Below are 11,246 nucleotides of genomic sequence, written 5' to 3' on the forward strand. Positions count from 1 at the left end.
GCCTTGTAGGTAAGAAAAAAAAAGTGGAAATCAATTTCATGCTTGACTGACAGCCACCTGAGGCGCATGATCGCTGGTGTAAATGTAGAATCTCTCACTAGTTTTTGATAAAAGCCTCATGGCAGCTTTGTGCAGCAGCAGGAGGACTGACAGTGTTTAGACAACTCATCAACTCTGGGCTGAAACTTGTGATTCTTCGCCTCATTTCCCCTTTATCTGACATACAGTCATGGAAAATATGATTAAACCACCCTTGTTTTCTTCACTTTATTGTTCATTTTAATGCCTGGTACAACTAAAGGAACATTTGCCAAATCTGAGGCGGCAACCTCCGAATCTGAGCAGGGAGGCAAACCAGGAAGTCCCTTAACCCTCTGGAGTCTCCAAAAGCTCCAAATAATCCAGACTTGTTGCCTCCATCAGACTAGAAAACAAAGCAGCGTGGAGCCCTACTGTAAATTTACCTCTAAAGTTCTGGCTGTAAACTCCATGAGGCCAGTTTCAGTTTGATGATGATATACCAAGTAAAACTGGAGACAAGCTCAAATAGATTTAGTATCAAATGATAGAACTGGATGGAACCCTCTTATGTGTTATATTTGCAACCTAAATTTTTTTATTGAGCATGATAGTGTTTTGAAAGAAAAAAAAAGATTTAAAATCACATTTTATGTTGGACTAAAGGACTAAAAAAGACACAAAATGACCAAAAAAGACACAAAATGACCAATAAAAGACATAAAAATTACTTAAAAAAGAGACAAAATGACTAAAAAAGACACAAAATAACCCACAAAATGACCAAAAAAAGGCACAAAATGCCCAAAAAAGACACTAAGAAACGTACAAAGACACGAAAAGACATGAAAAGGATTCAAAAATGGACAAAAATGCCCAAGACTCCATATAGTTAAGCTGCATTCAACCATAAATTCCAGCAGGGGGCGCTGACGGCGGCTGCAGAAGCATTTGGGTCCATTCATTTCAATACAAAATGAGAAAACTTCTCACTTGATTTATTACCTCAGAGGTAAGATCCGCAATATTGATGAATTGGCTCCCATCAAAAATTTAAACCTATATGAGAAGTCGGGCATGTGGAAAAAATGTGGTTCTTTTGTCCGGCATGTCCCCATTCTTTATAAATCTGGTCCTAAGCCACCCGACTATTTAATTTAAGAGCTGATATCTAGACATTTTCCATGGTTTTCTTGATCATGATTTTGGTGATTATCAATAAAACCATGTTAAATGTCTAGATATCAGCTCTTAAATTAAACTCTTATCAGCTATTTTTGTTGTTATCATTATATTTGTCCAAACAAATGTACCTTTAGTTGTACCAGGCATTAAAATGAACAAGAAATTGAAGAAAATGGATGGTCTAACATTTTTTTTCCATGACTCTATTGTAAACTTTGCACTTCAACAATATATACCAAACAAACAAAAAGACTAAAAAACACTATTCCTTAATTAAAAAATGGAGGATAAGCAGATAAGCTGGGTTTATCCTTCCAGAGTGAACCTGAGACAAATGACAGACAATGAGATAAAACAATTTAATTCTTTATAATTCTTCTCCAAATCCTGAAGAGAGAAAAAAGGCGCTAAGACCTGCTTAACATGCAGCGTGGCACTTTGGTTTATTTGCTTAAATGCTTTGTGCTAATCTCCAATTTGAAGATAAAATTTCAAGACGGTGTTCCATCTTTCCACAACCTTGCCAGAAGCAAGTTATCATCAGATGGATCAAACTGTCCACGTGGTTGACATGGCATTGGTAAAAAAAAAATCACAATTAACACGACTTATGGTACACCTTAGGGCGGTAAGGACCTCTGGGAAATGTTTCATCATTTTCACCAGTAAATAATCAATTTTCTTTTTAGATGTGATGCAATCCAATCTAGAGAGGTGCAAGAAATCTGTCGCTGTGAGTGCTTTAAAAAAAAAAAAGACACCGTGACCGATAGCATCAAAGGCCGTTCTGAGGTCGAACAGCAATAAAACAGATTGCACAGCAGCACTCTGCCACATTATGATGTTATTAACCGAGGCTGTGAAGAGCTGGTTCCTATGTTATTGTGTCTGGGAGCTGATAAGAAACCCCTCTGAGAGAAGGTGGAGCAGGAGTCAGGAGTTATTTTGTGGAGGCGACGGGTCAAGTCTGAGCTCCAAAGAGAGGCTGAAAAAACAGCCGACATGAAGAAATTGCAGATCTTTCCAGAGAACAATGAACAATGGAAAACAACCCTATTGGAACAGAAGCAGCAATTTATCTTTGAGGGGAAAATGCTGCTCCGATACCTGGTGTGCTATACAAAGCTAGTATAGGGGACACTCTATCAGCCAGCACATAATCACAGTATTATACAGTCGGAGGTGAAATCTTGGTCCAGATCTTTGCTGTGTATTATTGGGTTTAATGTTCCCTTCACAGCTGATGCTTTATGATCTTTTTAGGCTTTTGCTACACATTTTTGTTTTGAGATACACATTGATTTATCCATTGGGATTCATTATTTGTATGCAAAGATCGAATGTTCAGTGGTGCAAGACTGAGTGTAGATCAATAATGTGGCTGTGGAGCCAGCAGATAACTGATTATAGCAACATTGTCTCACAGGAATCCGTGAAATAGCCACGGATTTGCTTAACTCAAAATCTGTGGAATAGCCACGGAATCACTAAAATTTCCGTGAAACTGACACGGATTTCGCTACAATTCAAGTTAATGCCAGTCATATCCCGTGGCTATTCCAACATACAAAGTGATTATGTACATTCACTGAGTGAATATTTAGAAAATAAAACATATATTTCTCGCTAGAAATGTGATCAAAATCCATTTTTATGCAGAAGCTAAGTCAAAATATTGTTTTTTTTCACTAAAAATGAGAGAACTGTCCGCCATGTTTTTTGTTCTGACCGCCGGGACCTTGAAAGTCACGTGACTTGGAACAAACCAATAGCCACGGGATATGACTGTCATTAACTTACATTGTTGCGAAATCCATGTCAGTTTCACGGAAATTTGAGTGATTCCGTGGCTATTCCACAGATTTTGAGTTAAGCGAATCCGTGGCTATTTCACGGATTCCTGTGAGACCAGGTTGGATTATAGAGACTGGATACCAAATCGGACACATCTGCAATGCCGCACTTTCCGGTGTTTTCACGGTCATTTTGAATAAGATCGCCACCACCAGTGTAGGTACAATTGATTTATACATATCAAACAATCTACATATGAAATTTGATTTATGTACATGGAGATTTACATGTCTGATTACAATACGAAAGTAACTCTGATGAGAGAAGCAGTAAGAACATTTGGGCGACGATCTTAAAAGTCCATCTGTATTTTTACTGTACTGTATTTTATTGTGAAGGACAGAAGTACGGTCCGGGTGTGTTGATAACGGTGATATTTATTTGGCTCACCCAGAAACATCCAATTTCCCCCTTCATACCTTTAGTTGTACCAGACATTAAAATGAACAAGAAATTGAAGAAAAAAAGGGTGGTTTAATTAATTATCGTCATAGCTTCTGGGAAAATATATCGTCCTAAAAAATTTGTTATCATAACAGGCCTGGTGTCAAAAACCCTTTGGCCATGTCATGGTGTCACTCTTTACCCCAAAAAATAAACAAACAAACAAAAAAGAATGGGAAGCTTCTTCTAAAATTAATAAGCCAAAAAAAAAAAACATTTCTTGAAGCAACAACACGTATACAGTCATGGAAACAAATATTAGACCATTGAAGCCTGGAAAGCGTTTACGTCGTTTTGTAGTATTTGTATAAGCTCTCAAATACTTTTTGAATTTCATTTCTATCTGCTACAGAGGCTGAAAAATCTATTATTTAGTAGAAGAGTTGACACTTTTTTTCCCAGAATTTTTCCAGAATTTCCAGAAAATTACAGGCTTATTTTAAAATCGCCCAGCGGTTTTTCAGGCCTCAATGGGTTAAACCATTGTTTTCTTGACAAAATCATTATCAATAAAACCATGTTAAATGTCTAGATATCAGCTCTTAAATTAAACTCTTATGAGCCATTTTTGTTGTTATCATTATATTTGTCCAAACAAATGGACCTTTAGTTGAACCAGGCATTAAAATGAACAAGAAACTGAAGAAAACAATGGTCTAACAATTTTTTCAATAACTGTATTTCTCTTAAAATCACTTCATTCTACACGTGTCATTTAAAACGGTTTGGAACAACACTCATGACAGGAGAGGTTGTAAAAATGCATTCATGATAAGTGTCACTCAGAGTATTTTAATCACATTGTCCTGGACTGTGTTGGTTTGTCGGGCCTCATCAAATCTCCACATTCAACAAACAGCTTTAATTATTACTGTACCTGGATCTTCATGAGGGGGGTCTTTGGGTAGTATGAGGCCGACTGATCCCTCCTCCAGTGGGCCTCCATCTGACGGCTTCCTCTGCTGACCGTCCTGGGGATTACCACTACAAGGCAGCGGTGGAGGCAGGCTGTTTTGATCTGGGGCCTCTGAGGAACCGGAGGTTCCTGGATGTTGAGGCTCTGATGTTACTTCATAGGAAGAAGGAAGCTCTGGGTATAACTTTCCATGAGGCGGGGGTTCATAGGGAGGCAGCAGAGTGAGGACGGTGGAAGGGACCAGAGACGAGACGCTCAATACTTCATGACTGGACGGACTCTGAAAAGATGTCGATTGCTCGAGGATGGGGTAGATTGATGCAACGACTGGCTGCTGCACATCACAAGTGCTGGTTCCACCTGTGGGAACCTGGAAATCCATACTGGTAAGGTGACTGATAGCTGTCATTAAGTGGAATGTATTTCTAAAGGATTCTTGTTCTTTGGCTTGACAGTCCGTGGTGTCTGATTAAGATCGTCTGGATAAGATCTGCTGGATGTCAGACATGGCTGAGTCAAGAGGAGAGACACAGGCAGGGAGAGAAACTCAGCTCAGTCCTGTAAAAGAAACAAAAGACACAAAAAATCACCATCTTGTAATAATTTGTCCAACATGATCTCACAGAAATCCGTGGAATAGCCACGGATTCGCTCAAATTTCCGTGAAACTGACACGGATTTCGCTACAATGCAAGTTAATGACAGTCATATCCCGTGGCTTTTCCAACATACAAAGTGATTATGTACATTCACTGAGTGAATATTTAGAAAATAAAACATATATTTCTCGCTAGAAATGTGATCAAAATCCATTTTTATGCAGAAACTAAGTCAAAATATTGATTTTTTCACTAAAAATGAGAGAACTGTCCGCTATGTTTTTGGTTCTGACCGCCGGGACCTTGAAAGTCACGTGACTTGGAACAAACCAATAGGAACAAATATCCATGGAATAGCCACGGGATATGACTGTCTTTAACTTGCATTGTAGCGAAATCCGTGTCAGTTTCACAGAAATTTGAGCGATTCCGTGGCTATTCCACGGATTTTGAGTTAAGCGAAATCCGTGGCTATTTCACGGATTTCTGTGAGACCGGGTTGAATTTGTCTGTGAGTTTCTTTACAGGACCAGTGTGTAAGATTCAGTGGCATCTAGCAGTTTTACAGGCTTGTGAGAATCTACAGAAGCCTTGAAGTGCCTTTTGTTTTACCAAATCAAGCTGCCACTTCAACGTAAAAACACAAAATGCCTTTTTTTAGAGACATTGAGACATTCTAGAGTCTTTGGTTTGTCTTTTTTGTGCTACTGTAGAAACATGGCAGTGCCAGTAAGATACAAAATACAACTAAAGGTACATTTGTTTGGACAAATATAATGATAACAACAAAAATAGCTGATAAGAGTTTAATTTAAGAGCTGATATCTAGACATTTAAAATGGTTTTATTGTTAATAACCAAAATCATTATCAATGGAAAACAATGGAAAGTGTCTAGATAGCAATTCTTAAATTAAACTCTTATGAGATATTTTTGATGCAGTAAGTGGACTTACTGTGTCTGCTTTGGTTTTCAGTTGGATTTTGTAGTTACTGCAATTTTTAACTCTCAACACCCACACAGGACAAATAATTAAAAAGTGCAATAAAACAGACATGTGCAATACAATTGATATGTGGGAAACATACAATCTACCTAATTTATAAATGATAGCATTTTCACTAGCTATTTATTTATTTTTATACTTATTTATTACATCACATGTCCTTGTTCTTGTTCTTGTCCTTGTTTAGGTTGGTATTTTTAAATGTTTTTATTCATATTGTTATGTGTTATGATTGTCTTATGCAGTGGCACTTTAAATTTTGTTTCATAGTTGCCTATATAATGACAATAAAGGCTATTTGATTAGATTTTATATCATTATTTCCCTGACATAAAGCACAATTGAAATCTAAAACTTTCCCACAAGACAGAACAGACATTAAGGAGTTCATTTTTAGTTCTAACTCAATTTCGACCAATAATTGTAGTTCCAGCAGTTATAGGCTTGGTAGGGCAGAATACTGAAGCTGTTTTTACCTCCATCAATGACTAATAACTGGCAGGAAGAACGTGTGTTTGTCCGATATATCGGCCTACTGCACACTCTTCATCACATCTTCACATCTCATCAGTGAGCTCCAAACAAGCTGTGGAGAAGAAGCTCTCACCTGAATGTCAGCCGTACAGATTTAGCACCTGTCAGCCTCATTGGTATGCGTGAGATTATTCATCCGAGTGTGTCTCCTCCACTTATTAAACCCGCTTTGTAGCACAGAGGAGAAAATAAATGCATCACTGACGAGACACGGAAAAGAAAAAAAAAATGTCCTGCCTGCTCTGGTGCATCTTTAATCCACAGACATGTGCTCCATCATCTTCTAAAGGAGCACAGCTTTCTGCTGTTTGTCACCTCTTCTCCTCCTCCTCCTCGTCCTCCTCCTCTCTTCAGTTACCACTTAATCCCTTCCTTGTGTCACCCCCTTCATCATCTCCCTCCTTCTCCTTCAGCTCGACTCTTCTTCCCTCTTCAACTTAATCTTCCTCCTCTGGTCCGAGCGGCGAGGCGGAGGCAGGCGGGTCAGTAACGGATACGTGCACTCTTGTCATCGGGCGTCTATGAAATATGCATGGAGATAATTGTGATCTTGGGTCAGAGTTTAACAACAGAGGGTAATGTACACCAGCCAATGAGTTGCTTCCACTCACAAGTACTGAGGGACATAATGGCAGCACGGACAGACACACATTCACACAGTGCAGGAGTTGGATTTCTCATAGTTGGAGGATATGTGTCCAATAATCATAGGCTGGCCCTATTATGGATCTGAAAAAGGCCCTAATGCACGGGTCTCAAACTCAAGTTACCTGGGGGCCGCTGGAGGCAGTATCAAAATGACCAAAAAAAGACACAAAATGACCAAAAAAAGACACTAAGTTACTTTAAAAAGACACAAAATGACCAAAAAAAGTACACTGAATTACTTTAAAAAGACACAAAATGACCAAAAAAAGACACAAAATGACCAGAAAAAGGCACAAAATTACTAAAAAAAGACACTAAATGACCAAAACATACACAAAATGACTGAAAAAACACTAAATTACTTAAAAAAAGACACAAAATTACCTTAAAAAGAAACAAAATTACTAAAAAAGACACAAAATTACCAAAAAGACACAAAATTACTTAAAAAAGATGCAAAATGACCAAAAAAAAGACACAAAATGATCCAAAAATGCACAAAATTATTAGAAAAAGACACAATATACTAAAAAAAAAGACACAAAATTATTTATGAAAGACTAAATTACTAAAAAAAGACACAAAATTATTAAAAAAAGACTAAATTACCAAAAAAGACACAAAATTACATAACATTTCCACTTCTTCCGGTAACAACAACACGTCAGATAATAAACGATAAGAAACAAGTGAAACAAAGCTCCAGCTGGAGCAATAAAGGGACCTTCAACACACAACACGGTAAAGAGACATTCATATAAAACATTAAACTTTCATATCAAGGTGGGGGCCACAAAATATCGTCAAGAGGGCCGCAATTGGCTGGTTTGACACCCATGGCCTAATGTGTGTATGAGAGTGTGTGTTTGTGTGTGTGTGTGTGTGTGTGTCCAGTCTTCTCAAGGGTATTTAGTTGGCCCTATCACGTTACGGCCTCAGACAGCGTGAGCTGCTGGCTGCAGCATGGAGCCAGTCACGGCGTTACTCAGCATCTTCTGGTTTCACTGCTGAGTTCACTGCAAAGATCAAACATGGTGGAGGAGACATGAGGCACCAGGGAAACATGCTGCAACACAGCTTTTACTCTACAAACTCAGAAAACTTCACCCCAAAAGATAAACAAACAAACAAAAAAGAATGGGAAGCTTCTTCTAAAATTAATAAGCCAAAAAAAAAAAACATTTCTTGAAGCAACAACACATATACAGTCATGGAAACAAATATTAGACCATTGTTTTCTTGACCAAAAATAACCAAAACCATTATCAATAAAACTATGTTAAATGTCTAGATATCAGCTCTTAAATTAAACTCTTATCAGCTATTTTTGTTGTTATCATTATATTTGTCCAAACAAATGTACCTTTAGTTGAACCAGGCATTAAAATGAACAAGGAATTGAAAAAAACAATGGTCTAACAATTTTTTCAATAACTGTATTTCTCTTAAAATCACTTTATTCTACACGTCTCATTTAAAACGGTTTGGAACGACAGACAGGGATGACAGGAGAGGTTGTAAAAATGCAAATAGTTCAATAAGTATAGCATGTTTTCCCATTATTCATGACACTTGTGGGCATTTGGAAAAGTGCTGTACATATAATTTCCAGAGAAATTCAACTTGCGGTTTTGTTCTGTTTTTCTGCTGTATGCCATTATAACTGTGTTTTTCTGCACGAAAGAGATTTTTGAGAGGATCACCACAGTTAGTAGAGACATGAATCGAAGTACATAATTTCATGGCAGCCAGAAGTTGTTTTTTTAGATTTTCAGAAGCAGAGTGGTAGGCTGCAGGCGTAAAAAACAGAAACAATAACAGCAAACAAACACAAACTGGAAAAATATGCGGGAACTTCTCTTATGAAACCTTGTTTTGGAAAATATTCAGTTTTTGCTTTTACTTGTGGTGTAAAATGTCACTAGCTTTCTATTGTCTTGCAGCTTAACTGGTTCCCGAGTTGCTGTTGTGTAATATTTACTCTGCAAAATGCCTTTGTCTTTGCATGCCCTACATAAATTATCTATAACAAACATTTCTATGCTGAAGTTGCCGGCTACTGCTTGCTATTTGTTTGTAACATGAGGTCGAGTTGCACCCAACCCTTACACTGGCTGAAGGAATGAATAAATAAATAAAGGCTAGGCTGGATTTGGTCCCATATTGGTGTCAGAGTCCTTGTTTACTCCAATCAGGCTGACTGGCAACTCGCATGAATCTGAACTCCTCAGATGCACACAGCGCTGCCAGCTTCTCCTCCCTTAGCTATCAGTTATTAAGCAGAGAAGACTTTTCTAGTTCAACTTATTCGAGGTGCAGCAGCATTTGCAACCTAATAGCGTTTGTTTTATCCTCTGCAGAGACGCATCAGTGGGGTTTACTGTCAGCAAGCTGCCAGTTGCAGACAGCAAACCAAACTTTTAAATCCTGTCCTGGTGATGATGAATTGTTGCAATGATAAAAGTTTAAAAGGTTTTCATGTCTGGTACCCAGAAATATCCCTATATTCCTTAGATGTAAATGGAAGATGCTGCCTTAAGAGGGAGCCAGGCTAGTTGTTTCTCTACGGTGGCCCTGAGAGCTCACAGCGCTGCAACTTAAGAAAACTCATGCAAATACGCAAAAGACAAGCACATTGAGAAAACATCTTCATCAATTTGACAACACAAGCGCAGCATTTAGAAAACGCTGCAAAGACAACAACACAACAAAATAAGAAAGAGCGATGTGGCCAATCGATAGTGTGCTAACGTTAGTGGCCGATCGATAGCGCGCTAACTTTAGTGGCCGATCGATAGTGTGCTAACGTTAGCGACCTATCGATACCGCGCTAACGTTAGTGGCCGATCGATATCGCGCTAACTTTAGTGGCCAATCGATAGTGTGCTAACGTTAGTGGCCGATCGATAGCGCGTTAACGTTAGTGGCCGATCGATATCGTGCTAACGTTAGTGGCCGATCGATAGCGTGCTAACGTTAGTGGCTGATCGATAGTGTGCTAACGTTAGCGGCCGATCGATAGCGTGCTAACGTTAGTGGCCGATCGATAGTGTGCTAACGTTAGTGGCCGATCGATAGCGCGCTAACGTTAGTGGCCGATCGATAGTGTGCTAACGTTAGCGACCGATCGATAGCGTGCTAACATTAGTGGCCGATCGATAGCGCGCTAACGTTAGTGGCCGATCGATAGCGTGCTAACATTAACAGACGATCATTGCATGCTAAAATTAGCTGGCCATCGATAGCATGCTAGTGATAGCGGGATAGCAAGACCAAGACTGACTCGGTGCCGTTGAGAGAGACCAACTAAAACATAACGCTATATATCACATTACAACATGAAAATATCATCATGAAATAACGTGATAATATCACAAGCGTGTCCAGATGTGTGCATCACTTTAAAGTGTCCTCTGGAAACACTTTGTTGTGTTGTGGTCTTTGCAGCGTTTTCTAAATGCTGCGCTTGTGTTGTCAAATTGATGAAGATGTTTTCTCAATTTGCTTGTGTTCTGTGTATTTGCGATTTTCTTAAGTTGCAGCGCTGTTTCCCCTATTTAACCCTCTGAACCTTTTATCGTAGAAAGAAACTGTAAAAATGGGCATTATCATCGAAAATTTTAACTTGAATGGATCACTAAAGTGTTTGTTAGAAAAGGTAACCAAAAGGAAGCTTAAAAATGTTATATATATTTCTGTCAAAATCACTTTATTCTACATGTCTTGTTTGGTTTAGAACAACAGAGAGGAATGACAGGAGAGGTTGTACAAATGCAAAAAGTTCAATATGTATAGCATGTGAAGACCCCTTTTTCACAAATATTCATGACACTTATGGGCACTTGGAACTGTACTTGCTGTACATTTAACTTCCAGAGAAATTCAACTTGCGGTTTTGTTTTGTTTTTCTTTTGTATGCCATTATAACTGTGTTTTTCTTCACAAAAGACATTTTTGAGTGGTTCCTACATCAAACCTTGTGCTGATTCTATAGCTGCAGGACTTTAATACATTGCATTGAAATACAAGTCCACAGTGAACT

Source organism: Centropristis striata, chromosome 8, assembly GCF_030273125.1.
Source record: "Centropristis striata isolate RG_2023a ecotype Rhode Island chromosome 8, C.striata_1.0, whole genome shotgun sequence".
In the NCBI taxonomy this organism is placed as follows: domain Eukaryota; kingdom Metazoa; phylum Chordata; class Actinopteri; order Perciformes; family Serranidae; genus Centropristis; species Centropristis striata.